The sequence below is a fragment of the Sus scrofa genome, chromosome 4 (assembly GCF_054392235.1).
Source record: "Sus scrofa isolate SSC_HxYL_T2T_F1_AM1 chromosome 4, Sscrofa_HxYL_maternal_Yorkshire_Landrace_v2.0, whole genome shotgun sequence".
Classification (NCBI taxonomy): domain Eukaryota; kingdom Metazoa; phylum Chordata; class Mammalia; order Artiodactyla; family Suidae; genus Sus; species Sus scrofa.
The window spans coordinates 63902501-63926576 of record NC_139386.1 but is presented as its reverse complement, the minus strand read 5'-3'; the positions used below and the strand labels follow the sequence as shown (position 1 = coordinate 63926576).

At 38.6% G+C, this 24076-nt stretch overlaps 1 protein-coding gene and 1 long non-coding RNA gene across 6 annotated transcripts in view; one reads left to right on the top strand and one right to left on the bottom strand.

Moving 5' to 3' along the window:
• The window catches only part of LOC110260271 (uncharacterized), a 46042-nt gene that overhangs the window by 20389 nt on the left and 1577 nt on the right, over positions 1-24076 (bottom strand). For both annotated transcript variants that reach the window (XR_014843093.1, XR_014843092.1), the window contains 4 exons: positions 14959-15156; positions 3931-4104; positions 1284-1366; positions 323-480 (listed from right to left, as the gene is read on the bottom strand). This is a non-coding gene — a long non-coding RNA (uncharacterized LOC110260271). The remainder of the gene's footprint in view (positions 1-322; positions 481-1283; positions 1367-3930; positions 4105-14958; positions 15157-24076) is intronic.
• Positions 23390-24076, top strand: part of ZFHX4 (zinc finger homeobox 4) — a 190990-nt gene continuing 190303 nt past the window's right edge. For all 4 annotated transcript variants that reach the window (XM_085021210.1, XM_021089181.2, XM_021089180.2 and 1 more), the window contains exon 1: positions 23390-23740. The gene's annotated coding sequence lies outside the window, so the exon portion shown is untranslated. The remainder of the gene's footprint in view (positions 23741-24076) is intronic.

Here is a 24076-nt window from a genome sequence, read left to right as displayed (position 1 = left end):
GTCCAGGTGACCAGCAGGATGGCTACACTGGGCTTTATACAGCTGCACTTATGTTGCCCAAATCACACTGAACATCCTGGCTTATTTGAACTGTGCATACGGTCCGACAGGGCATCTATACTTTGCTTGTAACTGTCAACAGAAAGGGCACCTTGTGGTCACACACGAGGGCACAAGTCACACAAGTCAAAGGACAAGGAAGAGATGCAATATTTGTTATTCCTGTCAGTGTTAAAGGGAAAGAGTTTTGTCTTTCTTTTTCAGAGATTGTGTGTGGCAGCGGACTTTGAAAGAAAGGAGAAAAAAAAGTTAGAAATATTACCACTTCTGTTGAAGAAATTTTTCTAGTTATAATGATTTTCCAGTTTATATGACACTGTCGTAGAAGCCTTGTGTGTTAGTTTATCCACGCACGTAATTGTTCCTTCATGGAAATAGTATCTTCACTTACAAGTGAGAGTAGAAACAGTATTTCTTTTCCTACAAACAAGGCAATGAAAGTTAGAATAAAAGAGGACTTTTTGTTTTCTTTTCTCAGTTCATGAACACACACACACACATACACAATAGTGACAAATGTGTATAGAGCTTTAGAAGTTTTTTTAAAAAATCACAGCATTCCCAGTAGTTCACAACGTATATTAAGTCCTGACTTTATGCTCCCAAATGAGTTTCATGGAATTAATATTTCCCTTCCCGCTCTTCCATCATAATTTTGGTCAGTAAATATGCCACTGGGCTGTACATTTCTTAAACATAGAGACGGTATCTCATTCACCATTGTAGCTGCAGCACAGTCCAAAAATGTGACTCCTATGCCAAGCGTGAGAAGAAAACTCTACTGAATTTCAAATATTGTTTAAAGGGTATCTCTACTACTTATAAAACTCAGTTATTAGAATTTCAAAGATAAAGCAGTTTTTGATTTGAAAGATCTTTCATTAGGGTAACATACCAAAAATACGATTTTTCAAATAGCAAACCCCGTGTGTACTTAAAGCCATCAAAATATCCTGTATTTTGACAGTGGCAGGTAAAATTTACTGAGTACTTTCACAATGCCCGGCTCTGTGCTAGTCCACAGAATATTTAAAACCCACCCCTTGAGGTGTCTCCCCCTGTTATTATAATGCCCACTTTACAGAAAAGAAAACTAGATCTGAAGAGGTTAATTACTGGTCCAGGGTCACAACACTATATTAAGTAGAGCTAAGCCTCTTTTCACTGACTGCAATGCTTCTATTCTTATGTACTTTGCTGTTGTTTACTGAATAATTGTGTACCTCTGACATTCTCTGTTTGAATCATTACAAGTGAGTGAGGTGCCAGCTCACTGTTTTTTCCCATATCTCCATCTTCATGAAGCCTAAGTGGGAAAAAAAAAAAAGCAAATTTTAATTTAACAAATCTGAATCACCAATGTTGAGATCAAAGTACTATGGTCCCTTTAAATCAGATTTTAATCAAAGCAAATGTATGTTTCTTTGGTTAACACTGGTTGAGCCCCTACTATTTGTGAAGCATTCTCTACACATAAGTAAATACTATATATACATTTTTTCTTTTAGGGCCATAGCTGCTGCATTTGGGAGCCCCCAGGCTAGGGGTCAAATCAAAGATGTAGCTGTTGGCCGACATCACAGCCACAGCAACGCCGAGTCTGAGCCACCTCTGCGACTGAATGCCACAGCTTATGGGCAACCGGATACTTAACCTACTGAGTGAGGCCAGGGATCAAACCCACATCCTCATGAATACGAGTTGGGTTCTTAACCTGCTGAGCCAAAACGGAAACACCAGTAAATGCTGTATTTTTTTAAGGATGTAAAATATTGGTACCTCAACAGAGTACACACCTATAATAGGATTGAGCATGATGAGTATGACCAATTTTGGCAGAATCTGTAACTCTTATGAGTAAATAATACAAGCAATTTTTAGTGAATGTCTTTCTGAACAAAAGCAAATGCAACAGAAATAATAAGAGCAGTCACTGATGAGAATATAGGAAAATTAAGCACTAAATCCTACCTAAGTAATATAGAAAAGAATATAGGAAAATTAAGCACTAAATCCTACCTAAGTAAATCCCCTCACTATATCATAGGTTTACACTTGATGTCATGGAAATGCAACAACCAATACCAAAGAATACAATCATGAAAATAGCACCCCCATCAATGACTATATATATATATATATATATATATATATATATATTTGGTATTTTTAGGGCTGCACCCATAGCATATGGAGGTTTCCAGGCTAGAAGTCAAATCAGAGCTTTAGCTACTGGCCTATGCCACAGCCATAGGAATGCCAGATCCAAACCCCATCTGCAACCTACATCCCAGCTCACAGCAAACCTGAATTCTTAACCCACTGAGTGAGGCCAGGGATCAAACCTACACCCTCCTGGATGCTAGTCAGATTCATTTCCACTGAGCCACTATGGGAACTCTAATGACTCCTATTAATGTGAAAGCAACATGTAATTCAGAATAAGTCCTCTCACATGGTCCACTTGGATTGTTCCTAAATCTGTGCATCTTCTACAGGCCCATTGGTAAATTCAAATATATCACCGAAAAAAGGACCTCAAAGATCAAAGCTGCCACACCCAACATTCTGACATCTGTGCCCTGGGAGGACATCTCACGCTGATATATTTGCACGGCTTCAGAACAAAATAGCCAAAGTCAGCAGAATCACGTGGGCTCCTTATTTCTCCATCAGGAAAGGAGAAGGAAGAGCTGATTGTCATCCACTGTACTTATTCCCTTGGATTTCAAGAAAAGAAATGTTTTACTAAGCAACTACTAGGGATGCAGGTGACAGTGCTCCAGGGGAAGGAATGTAACTGCTCTCTCATCTGGAACTTTTCTGCTCTGTGAACTTAATAGACGTTACCTCACCTCTCTACTTCAATTTCCTTCATTCACAAAGTGCAGATAATAGCTACTCCTGTCTCAGTGGGGACCAGAGTGGATGAATGTGACAATGTAAGTGAAGTCTTTATTGAACGGTGAACACTCAATTAACATTACCTCTGCTTCTCAACCTTCACCTATGATGCAAATGGTGGCTACAAGCGTCACGGTACCTGTTTCCCATAAGAATTAATCAGCCTTTCTGCTCTGAACCCTCCCCACCCAGCACAATCTCCTAGTAAGTGAACTACGTTATTCCATGTCAAACATCCCAGCTGAGCCCCTTCTCTGTGACCCTCCAAGGAAGGAGAGGATAAGGCTAAACCCAGAAATGTGTCCTGATGCACCTTGAGGACATGATGCTACGTGAAATAAAGCAGGCACAGAAAGACAAATCCTGCATGACTCCACCTCTCTGAGATATCAAAATGGTCAACTTCATACAGACAAGTGTAAAATGGTTGCAGGAGCTGCAGGAAGGCAGAGGTAAGGAGTTGTTGTCCAATGGTTAAAATTTTTCAGTTATGTAAGATGAAAAAATTCTAGAGATTGACAGTGCAATGTTGTGCCTATAGTTGGGAACTATACGCTTAAAATTTTGACAAAAGGGTAAATCTCGTGTGTTTTTTACCATTAAAAAAACAGGTATCTTGATCCCTGGCCTCACTCAGTGAGTTAAGGATCCGGCTTTGCCGTGAGCTGTGGTGTAGGTCACAGACGTGGCTCAGATCTGGCGTTGCTGTGGCTGTGGTGTGTAGGCCGGCAGCTGTAGTTCTGATTAGACCCTTAGCCTGGGAACTTCATATGCTGCTAGTGTGGCCCTAAAAGACAAAAAGACCAAAAAAAAAAAAAAAAAAAAAAAAGTATCCGGAGATCGAACCCACAGCCTCATCGTTTCTAGTTGCATTTGTTTTCACTGAGCCACAACGGGAACTCCCTACTCTGTTTGTTTTTATAAATCCCTAAGAAAAGAGACCCAAAAGATACTTTCAAAACTTACATTAGAGTTAGATGTTATCTGACGCTTTGAGCCAGGTTTTCCCAATCTGTCAGCTGCTGTCTGTTAGAGAAATTTTATGCCCAGAAGCAGTCGGGGCACACAATAATTCAAAAGTGTGACTTCCAGGAACACCCACTTCACACAATACCAGCATCAAGCATCCAAACTCCTAAGCTGTAAAATACAAGGATAACGGCCGCAATAGAAGGAGGATTTTGAAGGGGCTGTGATTTCAGCAATTTCAAAGCTGTGTTATTTAATTGCATAATACTCTTGTCTTTTCTCAAACATTAATTTCTCAGATTAAGGAGGAGCAACTAAATTCGTATTGTGGGATCTGGGAAGAAAATAATATGTGTTTCTCCTAAATAGAAATAGTGACACTATGGGCTATTATAAAAATAAAAAGGGATGACAAGGAATAATGGTCTCAGGAATTGGAAATGCATAGCAGAATGATTCAAGTTTGTGTCATGCATGCTGTCATTTCTAATCATACACAGATAAGACTTCTCATAGGGAAAAAAAAAAAGAAAAAAAAAAAAGCCTATGAGCATATAGGCTCACAATTTCAGTCCTGAATTTAGTCAGGGAGTATCTTCGTTAGCCTCACAAAATTAGGGAGAAACAGACACATCCTTCAAAGATCATGCTGATTAAACAACACTTAAAACAGGAAGCAGTCAGGGAGCGATGGATTTTAAGTTGACCAATTCAAGCCCAGTCTTTTAAGGTTATTTCTTTTTCCTTGAATAATAACATAAATGTGAAAAATGAAAACCAAAAACCTTACAGACTTTGAACCTCTTCATTAGAATACAGATATCCTGTGAAATTTTTCAAAATTCTTCCTAATATTGGACTTTTTAGTGTTTATCATGAAATGCATTTCTTAGCCGACATAATTTTTGTTTGTTTGTTTGTTTTTACTGGACGTTCATTTCTAAGGCAGTTAGAAAATAGAAATTTACAAGTAAAAATATTTTTAACATAAAAACCTAAAATAAAATTCTTGCAAATGCAAGATCCGCATTCTTGATAGGTTTTAAAATAGATATGTACATGTAGGTCCCCATCAAGCACTTAATAAAAGATGACTTCTCAAGGCAATTTGCAAACTATGGTTTCATCTAGATATATGTCAGTGTAAATCAGGAACCTTCAGTTCACCGTTTTTCTAAACAAGTATGCCATAATCTTTGCTAGCTCTGTTTCCGTGAGGCCATCATAAATCTACCGCCCTGCACTGTCTCCTCGGCACGCAGTCACAGATTCAAATACTTGAAAGTATAGTGAACTACACCTTCAGCAAGTCTATATAAGAGTTAGTAATCTCCTTCACCTGTGGGGCATATTTTATAACAAAAATCTTAATAGAAATGCACCATTGTGCTTAAAATCTACCCTATTATTATCACACTTGATTGAAAGCTACCTTTTCCATTAGCCTGGAAACATGAAATAGGAATGGACACTTCTTTTAATGTACATGTACGTAAATGGTTTGCATACAGTGTCCGCCAAATTAGCCTGGGTGGACTTTGGTGGATTGAATGCAAACACAGATTCAACTGGCATAAAACATTTTTCTCAATTTGTCATTGCTGGTATTTAATTTGCTTTGATCTAAAACTGCTGATATTATCCAAGTGGAAGGAACAACTAAGATTCATTATTTTAGATTTATTTCTAATACTGAAGATGTCTGCTCAAAAAAAAAAAAAAAGAAAAAAATGTATGAAATTATTTAATTTTCGATCTTCAAGCTTAAAATGGCATATTAAAATCAGGGAAAAAATGTTTAAACCTTTCCCTTTTCTGGAATTAGAGTTTATAGTTTTGTATTTATTGAATGCATTCATAGGCTCCCTCAGGATGTGAAATGTATGGAAATATATGTGCATTGCTAAAGAAAGAACTAAATTTATTCTTTCCCCACATCATGCTCTTCTTTGCAGTAGAGGTTTTTAATTCAATACAGAGCTAGAATGAGATGGAGCCAATTTCCTGGTCTATATGTGTGACAAATGCTAAAAGTGGCACAAGATTAACAAATTAGTTGAAGTATAGATCTTAAAAGATTTTTTTTCTGTGTCTCTAAATCAAAATTCATACTTTATTTGAAAGGAAGCCTTCTTTAGAATTCAAGAATGACTGAGGATGTTTTATTTCCCTGTATTTAAGATAAAAAGAGAGGATATATGAACAACATACCAGCAATTTTTTCAAAAGCAAATTTTATTTGTGGAGAAGCTTACAAGGATGATCTATTTGGAATATGAAATTATTTTCATCCCAATCTAGTGACTTGCATTAATAACTCCAGTGTGTGATTTGTTTAAAAATTGAACATTGTTTTCAAAATAATTACCCCTAAAATAAAAGCATAAAATAAATAATAGGAGTAAAATTTATTTATTTCTGTATTTTTAGGGATAAAAATGATGTTTAAAATGTGGGGTCCCAGATAAATATACTTGCTTTGCTAATAGAATTTCCTATATATATATATTTATTTTAAGAAAAAACTATCAAAGCTTGGCTGTTTTACCTAACTTCAGAATCACGTGCTTGATGTATATCTCACACCAGACAATAAAAACATCTGTGACAATAAAAGCATGGAACAGTCGTGGAATTGTTTAATTTAGGAGAAAATGGCTATGTTTGATAATCATATGTGCATGAATGTATTTTTCCTCTTTGCTGAGAAAGTTATGAATGGTGGGGGGGTGGTTTTTTGTTTGTTTTTTTTAAGGAATCAACTTATAAAAGGGGTTTTCAAAAAGGAATTCTGAAATACGTGTTTTGGATTTAGCTTCCTCATTCAGGTTTAAAGCCTGGTCATAGTCCACCTGTTTTGCTTGTGCTTATATTATATAAAAATGCAGCTTTTAAAAGCAAGCACAATCTTACTTGTTGTACCCAAACATGATAACATGCTTAAAATTCAAGAAGAGTTCTATGCAGGTTGTACGTCCCAGTCACCCAATCTCCTTTCACATTTCTGTTCATGTTGACAGACTATGTCATAATACATCAACAGAAAGATCAGCACAGAAGAACAAAATTTCATCGCCTGACAGCAAGAGGAAAACTGATTTTCTGTATTAAATTAGTAAAAATATACCATTACCTCACTTCCAATAAGTCTACTACCTTGAAAAAAATAAGGCATCTGCCATAATCACAAGTATATGCAAAGGCAATTAGGTTTGTTTATTTCTTTGGTATCACCCTTTGACTGACAGCCTATTTTCATTTTATCTTTTATATGTTATTTTATCTGCTATATCTTGGAAACATTTTTAAAAACTGCAATATCTTCCTGAAACGTGGAGTATCATATATGTAAAAATGTGTATCTGCCAATTGTTTGGAAAACAGCCTCATCCTGGGCAGACACCTACTGACCATTGAAATGGAAATGGGTATTGAAGCTTCCGAGAAAAGTTAGGTACCTTTTTCATCTAACATCATGGTCTGTTTGGATTTCAGGAGAAATTTAGCAATACCTGTAAAAATAATGTCTTTTGCAGCCCAGGGCATCATCTGCCACTTAAGCTTTTAATTTTGCCCCTGTTTGAACACCCTACAACATATGCACTTCTCTTTTGTCTATTATCCTAGAGTTGTGCTATTCCCAAATATTGACATCATCTACCTTTATCAGCATTAACTGCTCTGAAGCTTCCCAGACTCATGCTCGGCTCTATTTCTTCCTATTGATTATCTTCCTCACTCCAGCAGGTAGCTAGCCAGCGAGGCTGTCCTGAGAAATAGCTTCCAATGACTTTATACGCACAATTTACACGGAATTGTTTAAAGAAGATATTAGCCTCAATACAAATCAGTGAACCTCATTTAGTCAATACTGCACAATTCTGCTGTTGGCACCCTGTCACATGTTATCCTTATGGTCAGCTGCTGCACCCAATCTCCACATTAGCCAAGTATTTAGTTTCATATTAAAATGGAGCCGGCTTTTTCTTTTTTTCTGCTTTTGCTTTTCCTTTTTGAAATCTTTTCAGTATACTTTTTACATCACCTCACTGAGCCATGTGATAGTAATATATTTTGAAATATAAAAACCTGAGATTAAATGTTTGATTTTTGACAGTGTTCTTAAATATAATAAATTCAAAAGGAAATACTGTTAAGTTAAAATGGAGTGTTTTTCATTAAGTCCAATCAAATGGTAGACAACAAAGGATCTTTTATTTGAGAATATGAAGTGAAAATGAAAACCAGAAAACCTTTACTAAGAAAAGGTCCAGCTAAATTATGTTGGAAGGAGGTCTCCAGATTGAGCTTGGGTGTTTCTTTTGCTATAAGTGAATTAAACTAAGATATGTTATGAAGAAATATTTTACAAAGAAGCAAAACTTAATGCTTTGTGGAGATGAAAATAAGGTCTAAGGACAGTTGACTTTGAAAATAATTCGAAAGAAAGATCACATATGAAAAAAATTGCCACAGCATCTGATCTTTTCTTATAATCATAACAGGGAAATGTTTGGGGGAAAGTAATGCTAGTCCCTTCTTTTGCTGCCATGGCAATGCTGTAAAATTCTAGAAGGGGTGTTTACATTTCAGAATTACCCCTCCTTCAACTACTGCTTTATGATAGTTAATGAGATGATATCCAAATGTTGAAAATGGGAAAATTCAAATGAAAATCTAAATGTGAAATACAATATAATGAAATAACTAGGCAACATAATACTACTCTGAATGTTTGTGCAAATATTGCAAAATGAACTGCAATACATTAAAATTCTTCAGTGGTTGTGTAATACATAAGTGAAGGTTTACATATAAAACTTTAGCTATCAAAAAAGGGATCTTTATCTCATATTATCCTAAATCTTTTACTTGAAAACATCACTAACAGCTTAGAGTGCATTCTGAAAAGTTGTCATTAAATCTATTTGCATATCTCTTTGTAAACTGAAGTTCAAGTTAAGAATAGAGCATGCTGATCAAAATAGTCTATTTATTATAAAATGCACCCTTTAGCTTTAGTGGCTGAGTGGCAGAAAGCTTTGGAGAATATGAATGGTAGAGAAAATAATAATTTCAGTTTTAGAGATTTTTAAAGGATTGCTTATCTTTTTTGTAAGTAAAAAGTAGGAGTTGAACACAATGACAATTTTAAATGAGTTATAGGAATAATAGCAGCATTTGGAACATTAATATAGAAAGAATTCAAACAAAATTACATAGCAAATTATTGTAAATATTTCAAATTTTTTTCTTTTTTACTATAAAATGCTAAAGGTGATTTCTGATGACCTTTGCTTTCATTTCTTTTCTCTTTAAATATCACTAGTTGGGAGCTGGAGCCCTGAAGCTCAGGTAGAAAAGACACACTAAAAGATGGCCAGTCTATCCTGATCGTACATCTTCTCACACATTTATTGCAAACTGACACTCATATAACAGCTTTTTTTTTTTCAATCACAAAGATTCGACAAAGAACAATTCCAGTACCAAGGGAAAATCATACCTCGGGAAAGAAATGCCATAACTGCATACTCAGGCTGCATAAATGCCAGCATGGTAAGGATAATTGTAATATGTATGTGAGACAGCATTTTACCATTGAAAGTCGATAATCTAAACTTGAGATTATTTAAGTGTAATTGTCTACATATATGCAGATATTGTGGATTATATGTAATGCACAAATATATAAATTCCAGCCCAAGGTGAAATGCACAAGCATTATTAGTCTTTTTCAGTTGAAAAAATTCTTTGAGGAATACATATTTATATATTAAATGCATCTCTACCAACTAAATTATGTTTCATTTAGTCCATTTATCATATGATATTCTAACATTAAATAAAATTGTCTACTTTATATAGTCACTTAAACACAGGAACATCTCAATGAAGCAAACATAAGCACAAACAATGCACACAAATTAAGGTAGATTTTCCAAACCAACAGCAAAAAAATAGTCTGTTAAACATTCCTAGTAAGTAGAGATGTGGACATTTCCCCCCCAATTTTTTAAATTAACCTTAATGCTTTAAATGTAAGTGAATGCTGTTTTCAAATAATGTCAAAACACAAAATTCTCTACCAGTGACTCCGGAGTAACTTTCAAAAGAAACTAATTTTTAAAGTAGTTTTGATTAAATTTCTAAAGTATAAAGGAAAATTGTTTTTATTTGCCCATATCTAGGGGAAAATTTTTATAAATCATATTTATGATGCATATTAAAGATTAATGTTTAAGGTATAGTGACCACCTGCCTAGATTATCAAGATGATGCCAAAAATCATGTATATCATGTCATTGAATTAGTTTTAGCAGCAAAAAGTGTTATAGTGAGTCAAGATATTTCAAATCCATCTCTTTTCCATAAATATTCTGACTAGTATAACCTAGGCTCAAAGAATATTATACACCAAACATTAACTTCAGAAGAAATAATATTGAATTCTATGGGATATTCTCCTTTCTAAAAGTATAAATTTATCCAAACTAAGCATACACACACACACACACACACATACACACACACACATATATTTCGTGAGGAGAAATTTTTACCATTAAATTGAAAATGGAGCCATTAAGGTGATTATTACACTGTCATCTATAGAACTGTGCAGCTTTTAAAATATGCAAGAATTTCATTTAATCCTCATGTTCACGTTTAACAATATATCAATAAATATTGTCACTGATTTTAATAAAAAGTAAAAAATTTAAAATATCAACTGACACATGTATCTATCCAAATTCTAAAACAACTTAATTTACTCCAGAATGTAAAATCAAACTAACTAGCAAATTGGGTATTTAATAATCTCTTCATTTGATAGAAAATTATGTGTAAATCAAGTATAGTATTGAGAAATTAATATTAGCCTTCTTATACACAGAGAGTACATTTGTGCACCCACTACCATCTGTATAACTCCAGATATATCATATATATATATCTTGCCAATCTATGTATTTTTTTCAGAGAAGGAAAGCATCCTCGTAATCTAGAGTAAAGCAGTAAATGAGTGTAGGGGGTGTGTGTGTGTGTGTGTGTGTGTGTAGAGACGGAGGAAAAAAAATTGGTAGTTCAACAGAAAGGTAGTAAAAGTAAAATATTAAGATGTTTGAAAATGAATATGAAGGTATCGTGCTCTATAAAGAAATATCATTGATAATTTTTTCTCTCTCCTCCTCTCTCTCTTTTCTGTATGTGTGTCTGTTCGGCTTCTAATAAGAAAATGAAGATTTGGGATGGAAGGAAAAGACAACTATCGGAAATTTCAAATAGGGTATTTTGGTTAAAATTACTAAATTCAAATGTAAATCCAATTGGGTTTTCTTTTCTGAAATATGAAATAAGGAACCTATAAAATGGGTACAAGAATCTCAGCCTATTTTGCACATTCTGTTAAAAATGTTCCCATGTAAATATTTGTATCATTAGTACTTTATAAAATTATAAAATATTATAAGGGAGTGTATTAAAACAGCATGAGGTAAACCTGAGAGGGTCGTCTTTGTAGCATAAAGATCAACACTCTAAGACAAAGACAAAATTCCTTATTTGATTGAGCCATAATGTTTTCAAATCTCCTGGCTTAATGGTTTTTTATGTATATCTATTTGTTGGCTTTTCAAATTTGTCATTTATTTTTCAGTATTGTAGGGCTGAAAAGGAAAGGATATCAGGCAGTATAACAAGAATTTACATGGCTAATATAGTAATACGTAATGTATTGACTACCTTTAAGATTATGCATTTAAATAGTTATAACCTCAGTAATGTCAATGCTACAAGACCCAGATGATACCATATTAAACGCCTTCAACAGAGAACAGCCTCTCCTAGCAAGTATCATTTACTAGCACCTGGCTACCTAGATTCCTGAGGTGTTTTTGTCTAAAAACATATTTCCATCTAAAAGGAATCGAATTTAACTATAAAGGTAGCAGTGTTGTTTGTCATGAAGTTGACAAAAAGTAGTGGACAAAAAGTTACCTGTAACTTTCAAGAGGGCATATTCATCCCTAGTTCCTTGATAATTAATGTGAATAAAACTATACCCTGGTTGCCCCCCTTCAAGATGGTAAACTAATGATACAGTGGAATCAGAGCAAGTTATGGGGGTGAGGAGGATAGAAGGGGATGGAGAAAGGAATACCTTTTTCTTGGCTCCACAAAGGGTTGAGGGCCTAATTATTTTTAAGTATAATCCAACCAACCTCTTCTCATGCTTAGCTGCACTGAGTGACACTATTTGTGATGCCCAGTGTGCTGAAACTGAGCAGGTTGCTGTCAGTTTAAAAATGACTATAATAAAAGTGACCATGAAGATGGATCTTGTGATTTTGCGTTTCTAATCAGTCATCTGTGAAGAACACTTTTGCTTTGATTCAGCAGACTGGTGACAGCCATGATTGATAGTGCACGAGGATGAAAAAAAGGTTATTAACTGTCTTCCTATTAAGCTCAATGTATTACCCCTCTAGGTGCATCTCATACTTTAAGTTAAAGTACTTACTCAGGTAAGGTCAAGAATGAACTCTATGGAGATGGTATCCATTCTGCTGAAAAGGAGCAAGGCATCTTTGCATTGATTTCTTTTTTTTATTTAGCACTGAAACTACATTTAATTCCACTGTTTTAATCATTAGCTATAAAGAGAAATTGCCCCCTTCCAACAGTATCCATGGTGAAAACACTAAAAGTGTAGAAAATGGCTCTAAATGTAAAGATTTGAATGTACACCTGACTTGCTAGCAACATGTGTGTGGCATGTGTGTAAATCTGTATGTAAACAGATGGTCATATACTGTATAATCCGAGGGTATTTTTAAGGGTAGACATTAAATTGACTTATGATTAAAAAAATGAATATCTATATAGCATATGGCAAAATTGTTTAATTTTCAATACCTTATACCTGGCAAAGAAAAAAATGATAAAGAAAAAAATAACCATGTCTAAGAACTCGGAGAGTCTAATAGAATATCTAGAGATTTGTTTTCATTTAAGTGTATTAATTTATCTCACTTTATTTTTTAAGTTAAAAATACTACATATAGATAAACATTTGAATGTCAGTATCTCTTCCTGTCTTTGCCTAGCATATATACATACACCCATATAGAAATACTATTATATAGAACCTCAGGAAATTATAGTTTTCCACCAAGGAGGTACCATTCATGAAATGAAATAATAAAATTTTAAATGTTATCATATTTCCTCTATTCATTTATTCTTACTGAAGACAAAAAGTACTAACAGATATCTGCACACTTCAGTTAACTTCTCTTTAAGAAGATTTTAAATTTACAAGTTTGTTTCTGGGAGATTAAATATAGGCATTTTAATTTAAAATCATGGTATAATGTTCCTTCTTACATTTCCCATTGTAAACATTCAGTACCTGTCAAATGTAATGTGAATTAGGCAGCAGATATTTAAGGATATCAATAACTTGGCATTGAGATAACCATTTAAACTACAACCAAATTTCAGCTCTGTGTGCCTGGCTGTTCCTCACTGAACAATTCTGCGGAGTGGCACGGAATAAGAAAATGTTACCAGAATGTTATTAGAGTTTCAGTGCAGGGAAAATCGTATTATGACCAAAAGTTTTCTCTAGTATATCATGACCTGTTTCTCCAATGTCAGTTATTATACCCATTTTGGATCTGTAATAAATTATATTTTGAAAATGTACTGTTTTAATACTAGGATCCATCAACAATGAAATATAGAGAGAGTAAGGAAATGAAGTTCAAGATTTCATTGAATTTCTCTCTAGAGCCACAAAAATTGGCTCTCGGTCCTACTTTGCCTAACATCGCAATTGCTGTTTTAAGAAACCTTTCCAATTCTCTAGGATTTTATGCATGCCAAGGATGATTTAAATACTTACACACTGAGAGCCTAAGAATGTTAAAATGTTAGATCAATATGAAAGTTGTTTATTTAGTGAATTGTGTTTATGTGGAGTGGATTAAGGGTAGATTTTAGAATTCATACAAGATTTCCTCAGTATGACACATTAACTTCATTAAGTGGATTTCTCTTCCTGTCCTATACAACTTCAACAAACTTGTGTTCTGAAATTTAGAAATCAATGATGAGATAAATAATAGAGGGGCTTATATGGTCAAGGGTAGTGTATTGTACAAATATTTGTCAAAGTTTTCCCTATGGAGTTAAAATCTAATGAGAAATAACATGTTGTGTGTTTCTCAGAAACACTGAGTGCTTTTAAAATCAAAAAGGAAAAATGCAGTTTCAGTCTATCTCATGTTAATTCACAAGATGTTCTGAAATATTAGTGAAAGTCTTGTCTTCTTCCATCCGGCTAAACTTGGGAGTTTCTTAAGGAAAATGAGGAAATATAAATGGCCAGGTAGGCCCAAGAGGAACACACAGATTTGCTAGTTACCCATTTCCTAGTCTCCTGTTTCTTTTCTAGAGAATCAAGATCTAGAACACACATTACACGTAGCACACACTTTGGGAAAGAACAAGGCAAAGGCTGTTTCAGGTAAAGTTTAGGTTATTTCCAGGCAGTCAATTAGCATATTGACAGAACATGATGTTGAACCTTTTTTTTTTTTTTTTTTTTTTTTTGCAGAATCCAATACTTAGCAGACAGTAAAAGCGCTATGGTTTCTTTGATCCGCAAAATGTTTCATTACTTTTGTTCAAGCACGTGATAGAAGACCTGGTGAAGAAAACCCCCACACCTTTGTGCAAACCACTTAAATTTAGTTCTGAGGCTGCCTAGTGTGGTTTGGTTTCGTGGAATATTGGGGCACAGGGCATCTTTAGTTTACAATATCTAGGCTTCGATGACTTTTAGCTTGAAACTCTTCCGAAGCTCTTCCAATCTTACATGCATCCCTGCTCTTCTTCTTCCTCCTCCTCCTCTAGACCTACTAGGGGACTTGGGGTAGGGGTATGAACCGAGTGGTGCACATCTGTGTAGCTAGACCGTGGAGGCTGACAGCTGCTGTCCACTCCCAGACCATATACCTGAGCGCAGTGGCCACTCTGCTCTTCTGCCCAGCCCACTCCTGCCTGCATTGTTGCTGCTGTCACACCAGCCGGCGATTTGATAGGCTTGTGGGGTTGCCATGGTGTTGACTTCTTGCCTCTGAGGAGCTGCCCAATGACTGGAGGTCTGGGATTAAAGCGGGAAGAGGCAGCGGCCACAGCGAATTTCAGCGGCAGCTGCAGCAGCAAGAAACAAGAAACAAGAGGACGAGGTCTTTAGACTGCGCTCCGCTCTCGAAGCCAGGGCTGCTGAGAAGGGGAGACGAGGAAAGGGGAACAGCTTGAAAGTATGACCACTCGAAGGCAGAAGATGCGATTGAGGGGTTTGAGACTCGCCCAGGAACAATTCAGAAGCAGTCTGCACGTGCAGACAGGAAAAATTGTCCAGAATTCGTTACTATTCACACAAGACATTACTGGGGCGGGTGGTGGGACTGGGGTGTTAAAAGGGACTTCAGTGGGTGATACACTTTCTCCCCAACCCCCACCCATCATTTGGGCAACGAAGTAATTTAACAAATAAAGAGGCGCTGTACGGAGAACTTTAAATCAGGGAAACGAACTTATTCCGAGAAGAGAGAGTGCAATTAGACGGCAGCTAACTAAATGACAAGAGTTGCCCCGGCGGGCGGCCGCCTGGGCGGTGCGGGTAGGGGGAGCCTGCGAGTGCGTGTGCGATGCACAACCCCAGACGAGAACCGTAAACTAGGAAATGAAAGAGAAAGGAACCGCTTCTGTTATAAATTAGTAGGTAGGTGAAGGTTACGCAAAGAAGAAAAGGGAAAGTAAAGCTGTTAAAAGAATAGAATAAACCCCCTGGGAGTTGAACTCGAAATCCCCCACCCCCACCCCCCAACTCTCCAATCCAAGGGGAGGAGGAGGAGAAAAAGAGTGCATTCTGGTGTGATGAGAACTCTCTGGAATGTCTGGAGGAGAGGATAGGAGTGCGAGGGTAAGAAGACCCGGGTGCTAAATAAATGGCAGAGAGAGAAATGGGGGCGGGGCGGGGTAGGAAGGAAATAGTCGGCGATTCACCGAAGGGAAGAGGAGATGCAGCAGGGATTACAGGAGAAGGAAGAGAAGTGCAGAAGTTCAGACCTGTAGCCTAGAGGAAGGAGGGACCGGCTAGAGTCAGTAAGAGGGAAGGCGGAAAAAGGTGTGTGCTGCAGAGGGAGGGCGTGGGAAGGCCACCGCTGTCAACTGGAGGGAGCGACTACTAGGACAGAGGGCAAAAAGGGCAGAGCATTGTAACGACTCGGGCGGTGGCGCGAGCACCGCGGGGCAGCACCGGCGAACTGGAGCCAGGTGCCGCGTAGCCCGAGCCAGGCTCCGAGCGACGCTGGGACTTTGCTGGCCAGAAGAAGAGCTGCTTGCTCAGCCTGCCGGAGTCACGATCCACCGCGAGTCCCAAACACATGCCTCACTAACTACTTTACAGCCACTTTCATTGATTTTCTTTAACAAATAAACATAATACCCGTTACAGCAACACTTCCCCATGCTGCAGCTAGAATGCCAGAACCTCTGAGGGTTGCATTTCTCCGGATTGCAGTTTTCATATCTCCAAATAAATTGTTTTCCTTCGCTTAAAGGATCAAATGTGCGATTACATTCAGGTTTGGGGAGTCTGGTCTTCGACCCTCTCTATGTTCTGGGAGTCACCTTTTAGAATAAGTAGAAGACAGGTTCAGACACAAGTTTGTAAACCTGGTAGGGTTCACTGACATTTGCATATTAGTTTTTACTAATAAGAAGTAACTCAATTTGGAAGGAAGACGCCGGCAATTAAATTGATTCCCTTGCTCCTGCAGGCAAATTAACACTAGTCCGACAGCCACACCTAAGATGCTTCCCTAGAGTTGTCTCTTAAAAATATTTCCCTTAAAAATATTTATTTAAAAGTAGCCCCCCTTCAAGAGCGGTTTCTGCTCGAGGTTCTTCCATACATGTCAAAGGGTTGTTGAATTATTCATTATTGTAATTACTATCATCATTGTCATTATCCCTTTCCATGTGGAAATAATTTTATTATCGTAATTTGATATCTGAAGAATTTCCTGTTAGTCGTTTGATAATCATTTTTTTCTGCTGAAAAGAAAAGTTTTGTTTATAAATGAGATAGAGAAAATGTTTTAAATGCTTTGATGTTTGCTATAGATTTCCGTTTATCTAATCGATCAGAATGCCAATAAAATCGATTAAAGGTTTAGTGTTTTACAAACAACCATTTTGTGCTTTTTGATTTTACGTTCAGAATGATTTTAATAAAGCTAATGCTTTCCTTTAACACTCTCCCTTTAAAAACCCAAACCTTCATCGTTTTTTCTTTTATTATTAGAAATTGCCACTTAAAGTTCTTCTAATAGGAAAATTTAAAAATATATATAAGCAATGCCACAGTGGTTTAAATTCCATTCTCTTGTTGCTCAAGGTATTTAAATAAAGCCCTTTAAAATCTTGGTGAATTATATGCGATCATTCAGTGATTGCGGAATATTAAATTAAACTTAGATAAATCCGCATTGAAGGAGGCAGCACCCAATCCTGAATTTATTTCCCATTTTCTCTAACAGCATCACTGCGCTCCTCTCTTTGCAATGACAATGTGCCAAATCTGGGCATTTTGAAAACATTTTCCATATGCTTTAACAGGGGACTGATAGACAAAGAAGAAAAGGAGATGATCTTTTTGCTCTGAGGTATATTTTCTTTAACCTATTTATCTTAGACTTTCATTGATAACCATTTTAAAGCAAAAGTTTGAAAATCATTTAATTCCTTGTTTTTGCTTTTACCTTTTTTTTGCCTATTTGTAATTTATTCTTGGAATGGATTTTTGGTTACAGTATAAAATAGCTATGATGATGTAAAGCTATCATTTCTGTACCTTGGCAAACAACATTTGTTTCAAAATCTTTGATTTATTTAGTTTGCTAGCTGCCTTTTGTAATTAAAGATGGATTTAATTACACATTTTGTAACTTAGATCAGATGGGCTGTTTGTTTGCTATAGGATTTAATGGTGCTTTTGTGTCTAATATGTAGGGATGTTACATACAGAGGTTGTGGCTTTTCTTCAACTATAAAGATCTGTACTTTTTTTTGTCTTGGAAATGTGGGTGTTTGGATGAATGTAATGTCCTATTTTAAGATGATTCTATGTGGTGGCTGGAGTGTTATGTATTGTCTATACAGGATTTCATTGACTAAATATAGATGTTTTAGGTTTTAAAAGATCACAGTTGTATCTTCTAGTCAATGAAATCACAATTATTTTTCCCTACTTGTCTATCTTTTCCCATCTGTATCATTGTCTCTCAGAGCTCTTCCCCAGACGGAATGTAAAATTTTTGTTGGATGCTCTTGCTGGAAATAGCTCCTTGTGTTTTGAGAAGGATGGGCTTGTGACCCTGAGTGGTGTGAGTGTAACTGTGCGTGGGGGGTGGGGACACTGGTGATGAGGAGTCCTCATTAATTTGCATAAGAGCTGTAGAAGTGCTTGTGAAGTTAGTGAAGTGCTATTGTTTGGGAAGAGACCCGCTTGATTTTGTTTATAAACACTGGGCTGGTTGCCTAGACGGAAAGGAGGTCACAGCGGTGTCTGAGCCCTGACCTGGAAAGGCCAGAGGGCATCTGACTTTTCTCTTTCCCTTCTCCCCTCCCTTAATTCTTCCCTCCTCAGACTCCTTGTAACTCCTCTCTTCTCCCTGTTCCTTACCTTGCCTGTGTCTTAACGTTACATAATGACCTCCTACACACACACACACACACACACACAACTGGTCGGAACCTTGAGGGGGCAGGGAGGTAAAGCTGATTTATTTAAGAGTTAAAGCAAAAACTGGACTTAGGTCTAGAAAGGGAGATATATACGGGGATGCAGAAGTACAGAGATAGAACCCAGGAGCAGGAAGGGGTCATTTTTAAGTTAAAAAAAAAAAAAAAAAAGGGAGACTACAAAGGAGAGAAGAACCAGGTTGGGGAGGGGAGAGAATCAGCAAAGGATGGATTTAACTGTCCACAAATACTACACACATACATACACACTCAAAATGCCTCTCCTCTTTGAATGTCATTTCATCTAGTTCACTCTCACCATCAAGAGAGTGTCCATTCTGGATGTTAGGTCATATTTTCATTCCCCTCCCCCCTTTTGTTAATTCTCAAGAAAAGATACTTTTTTCCCCCCACAGTAATAAGTGGCTCTCCCACACTATTTCTGGAGTTCACTGTAAATATAACATGTTTGTGACACCTTCCCCAATAAGCCTCGCACTCTCCACTCTCCGATTCACTGTCAACTTCGCGTCTGCCCTTTACATCCATACCCACCCCCACCCCCCTCTCCACTCACAGGAATTGAGAGATATTGGTATCAGGTTTAAGTGTGTTTTGGAAAGGAGTTGCTGAGTTAAACAAAAATGTTAGTTAACAGACTGCCTTTGTTAAATAGCCCCCGGGTGGAGAAGACTCAACAAAAAGAGGGAAGGAGGAGGGGGGTGCTGAGGATCTGAAAGTGTCTGTGGTGATATAAAGGGTTCCTAACGCTGAAATCACTTGTAATACCTCGTTTCAAACTGAGCTCATCTATAGACCCCGGAAGCGCGGTCAAAAGACTGGGAACCTTTTCCCCTTGGGCTGGGGTTGGCCTTGAGCTGGGACGTGAGGGAGAGGGAGGTGGGGTATTTATTAATGAATTGGCGAGGGCAGGGCCGGGGAAGGGGGCGAACAGACAGCTAAAGACTCATTAAACCAACTGTAAAGCCCAGAGTGTCCGCGGCAGAGATTTGGGAAATAAAATACAGACGCCGAGGAAAAGTCTAGAAGTGGAAATTACCTTTTGTCTCAATGTTAATTACTCCTTGCTTCCAACACTCAACACCTAACCACCTGGTAGCCCTTTCTGGTCCTTGCTCAACTTGGCTGTCAGTGTCAGGGTCCGAGTGCTCTGCAGTGGGCTCGGCTGGCGGGGGCAGCCCTGGAAAGTGCAGGAAAGGGTCTAGGGGAAGTTCTTGGTGCGGCGGGGAAACCTCTGCTCGTTTCACTTTGAAACAGAAAAGCAGCCAAACATTGCGCGGGGGCGGTGGAGGGTTCGCTCAGAGTTTAGGGACCAGCGGGGTGGGGTGTGTGGGGGGGGTGCAGGGTCAAAGGTTGACGGCGAGGTGTCCGCAGAGACCCAGGAGGAGCAGCTGGGTTTCCCGGAGCCAGGGGCCGAGGAGGAAGGCGCCAAGGGCCGCGGGACTGCACCGCAGCCGGGTCGAGCCGTGCGGATCGCACCCGCGCCCCGGAGCAGCCCGCGGGCTGGGCTCGGGCTCGCTCGTCTCGCCGCGCCCCTGCCCGCGGCGCCGCGCTCCGCGCCTCCGGGCCCACCCCTCGCAGACCTGCGGCCGCGGCTCCCAGCTCCCCTCCGTGCGCTGGCGCGCTCCAAGGCCGAACCCTGGAGGAAACTCTTGACTCTGTGCTAGTTCCTCTCTGCCCCTTCCCCTCAGCCCATTAACCCCCGACCCTCACCCCAGCTTCTCTTCTTAGGAAAGAGGTGAAAGAGGACGTGAAAGAGATGATTAAAAAGAAAACACACATACACCCTAGGAGGGGAATACTCCCTAGCAGAAGGGCTTGAAAAAGTGGGCGCCCCTCTTACAAACCCTCCTTCCTTTTGTTTTCTTACTTAGAATTCAATAACCACCCCCCAACACTCACACACTCACACACACACCAGCTGTATTTTCCAAGAAATGGGGGGGGAGGGGGTTGCGTAGAGGAGAAAGCCACCAAATTTTTAAAATGGTTTTCCTGATTTGACGTTTGGTGTTTTGACATTAATGACATTAATGTTATTGATGATGTTTCGGGGAGAAAAGGCAAAAGAAATAAAGGAGAACTTGAAAACGAAATGATTATCATTTCCCTATTCTTCCATGCCAGAAATAGACCCCTTTCTTCACCTGAGCCTGAAACAGACTTATTGTTCTCAGGTGTTTCCTTCATCATAGGCATTTACCCGTCCGAAATCGCAGGAAATGGTTTTTCCATCAGTGAGCTTGTACATGGAGCCCTCTCCCGCAAAGGGCTTGATCTTTTCTGATTTGAACCTGAAAGTTTCCCTGCCTTCATTTCCCCTCAGTCTCTTTAAAAGCCCCTACCTTCTTCTCCATACGTGCACCTCAAATAGTTTTTTTAAAGCCAGAATTTTGGCTCTCTGGGGTGTTTTTTGGTAAACAGTAACGCTACATAAACACCTTCTTCACTTGCAAGTTGCAGAGAATTTAAATTTTACCCTCGTGGGCATATATGTTTCTTAAGGCACATGGATAAACCCCACTGAGGTGCAATCAGACACCGCTAGCACACTAGCAGTGCAGTTGCTGCGTAAAGGTGGGGCTGTAAACACAGTAACTCAAAAATCTTAGGAAGCCAGTCCACTTTGGGCAGATTTCTTCTCAAACAAGTTTGAAATGGAATGATGTCTTTGGAGAAGTAGAGAATTTTCCTTCTGTTACTGTTTAGCAGTCCTGGTTTCTCATACACTAGTACATGCACCAGCTCTAGATTCCTAAGGTGGCGATTTGCTTTTTTCTCTTAATAAAGACCATATCTAGGGTTTATTCTTCACTCCAAGCCTCTGGACTTTCATTGTAACCTTAGCCAGCTGCTGGAGGCAACCAGCTTTCCTGATCTGGGCCTAGGTCTGCTCTTTTGAGGACTATGCTTTTATCTTCCCAGGTGTTTTGTTTGGTGTTTAATCCCATTTGCATCAGTTTTAGGATTTTTCAAACATTCCCTGATAAGGCCAGGTTTCAGGCCCAGAAAGATGCATGTTTGCAGGCTCTGTGGTTCCTAGTTCTTGCACAATAAACCCTTCTGTTGGTATTTGGTAGATTTGGTGCTTAAGGCCTAAGACAAGGTTTTGAAGCAGATCCTGGCCATCCAGAACTTCAAAGGCCTGTCAACTCAAAAGGAGCTGACACCTCACCTGTCCAGGAAGCTGGACATTGCAAGTATTTCCTGTTTTTAGTTTGATTTTTTACTCTCACCTTTTCTCTAGAATTCCTTTTTTTTTTTTTGAAATATTGCACGCATGGTATCCACTTGTGACCTGTGATGTAGCAGTGTATCAAGATGCTATCTTTGAGTAGCAATGGAAATATATGTGTGTGTATATATATGTGTGTATATATATATTCATATATGTGTATACATATATTCATATATGTGTGTATATATATTCATATAGATATATTCAGAAGGGGGTATTTAAAAGTATGTCTATTCCTAGTTTTAGTTAATTATCTTTTAATGAAAGTGTCACTCATATTCACATCTGTAATATTGGAAAGAGATAATTAGATTTTCAAATGAGAATCAGCCACCTTAAATTTTGCACCAGAAAATACCAAGTATATTTCATTCTAATGAGATCTGTAGTGGGGTTTTAAAATTCATCATAATGTGCTTCAAGAAAGATAATTCAACACACTCGCAAGATGAAAGGTTTTCTTCCTAAGTCTTCTTAAAGCTATTGCATTGAACTTATGCAATTCTGATAAAATATTCAAAAATATTACATAAAGGCTAGAACGGTACCTTCACTATCACCTTTGCAACCATCACTTATTCTCATTTGAAAGTTTGCTTTGACTAAACTAACCGCTTCCATTTTGCATGCCCTGGGTTTTCTTTCCTGCGTGTGCAAGCGAAAGATATGCGTTTAAATTGAGTGCCTACGGACCCAGAGTGCAATTCCTTCTTTGAAATAGGCTGGGCCGAGCGGTATTTGCACACAGCCAGGCACCCTTTATTTACATACATCTGCATATTTGCTCAGGTCCCAGCATTTCGCCATTAAAGTGCTTTACAGTACCTAGCAGTATAAAGTAAGCAGAGAAAAGCTTTTCATTGCCCTAACTCATATTTCTACTTAAAGCTCCCTAGTAAACAAATCTCTGGTCCGATAATAATTACTTTGCCTCATTAAAAAAAAAAAAAAAAATCCGAGTGGTTAAATAGCACTGCTTGCACAGTATTTGTGTTTTATTTTCTGCCCCTCCTCGCTGTGTGTGTGTGTGTGTTGTGTGGTGTGTGTGTGTGTGTGTGTGTGTGTAATGAAGTTTGGGAGTCGCGCGCGCAGGGGCGCGAGGGGTGCGAGCCCCGGAGGTCCCCATCCCCTGCCCTCTCCGCGGTCGCCGCTTCCCGGGCTCCCGCCGCAGCAGCGCTCCGAGCCTCGGAAGCCGCGAGGCTCCCGGGCTGCTCCGAGTCCGGGCTGCGCGTCATTTGCAGTCTGGGGAATGTTGATCACCTCACTAATTACACCTCTCTCTCCCCCCTCTCCCTCTCCCTCTCCCTCGCTCTCCTCTCTCATTCCCAGAGTGCATATCGGGAATAGACACACAAAGACATGCGCACTCAACTTAATCAGCCATTTTTTTAAACAGGGCTAAAACGATAATAATTAGCAGAATAAAGACATATCGGATTTTCATTTCCTTTCCTCCTTTTCCCAACCCCTTCACAACCAAACAGCGAGACCGCGGTCGGCACATGCTTTAACTCCTCCCGGACCCCCGAGGACCGCTCCATGCCCCCCACTTTCTGCTCCAGCGTTTTTATTTTCACCCAATAAAGTTCGAGGATTATTTTTTTATTTTTTTTTATTTTTTTAATGAACCCTCTCGTTTTACTTGGATGTGATCAGCTGTAAGTAAAATAAAAGCAAAACAAAAAAGAGGCGAAGATCGAGTAGGAACTGCAGGGGAAATGGAAAGTAAGTTTTTTCTTTAACTTTTATTGAGTAGTTTGTGTTAAATTTAGGTCGAGTATCGATTATCTTTCCAGCCTGATCTTGCACAATCTTTGATATTTCGCTCCCTCTCTCTCCCTCTCCGCCTCTCTCCCTCTCTGCCCCTGGCTCGCTCGCTCTCGCTCGCTCTCGCACACATCCCCTCAGCCCGACCATCTCTTCCGCTCTGCCCCCCTTTTCTATCTCTTTCCCCCTTTTTTTTTTTTTTTTTTTTTTTTTTGGCTTCAGGATTTGCTCCGCTGAGGGAGGGAGGGGGCACTGAAGGACCTGATTTTCCACTTTCTTGGGGAGGGAGGGGGG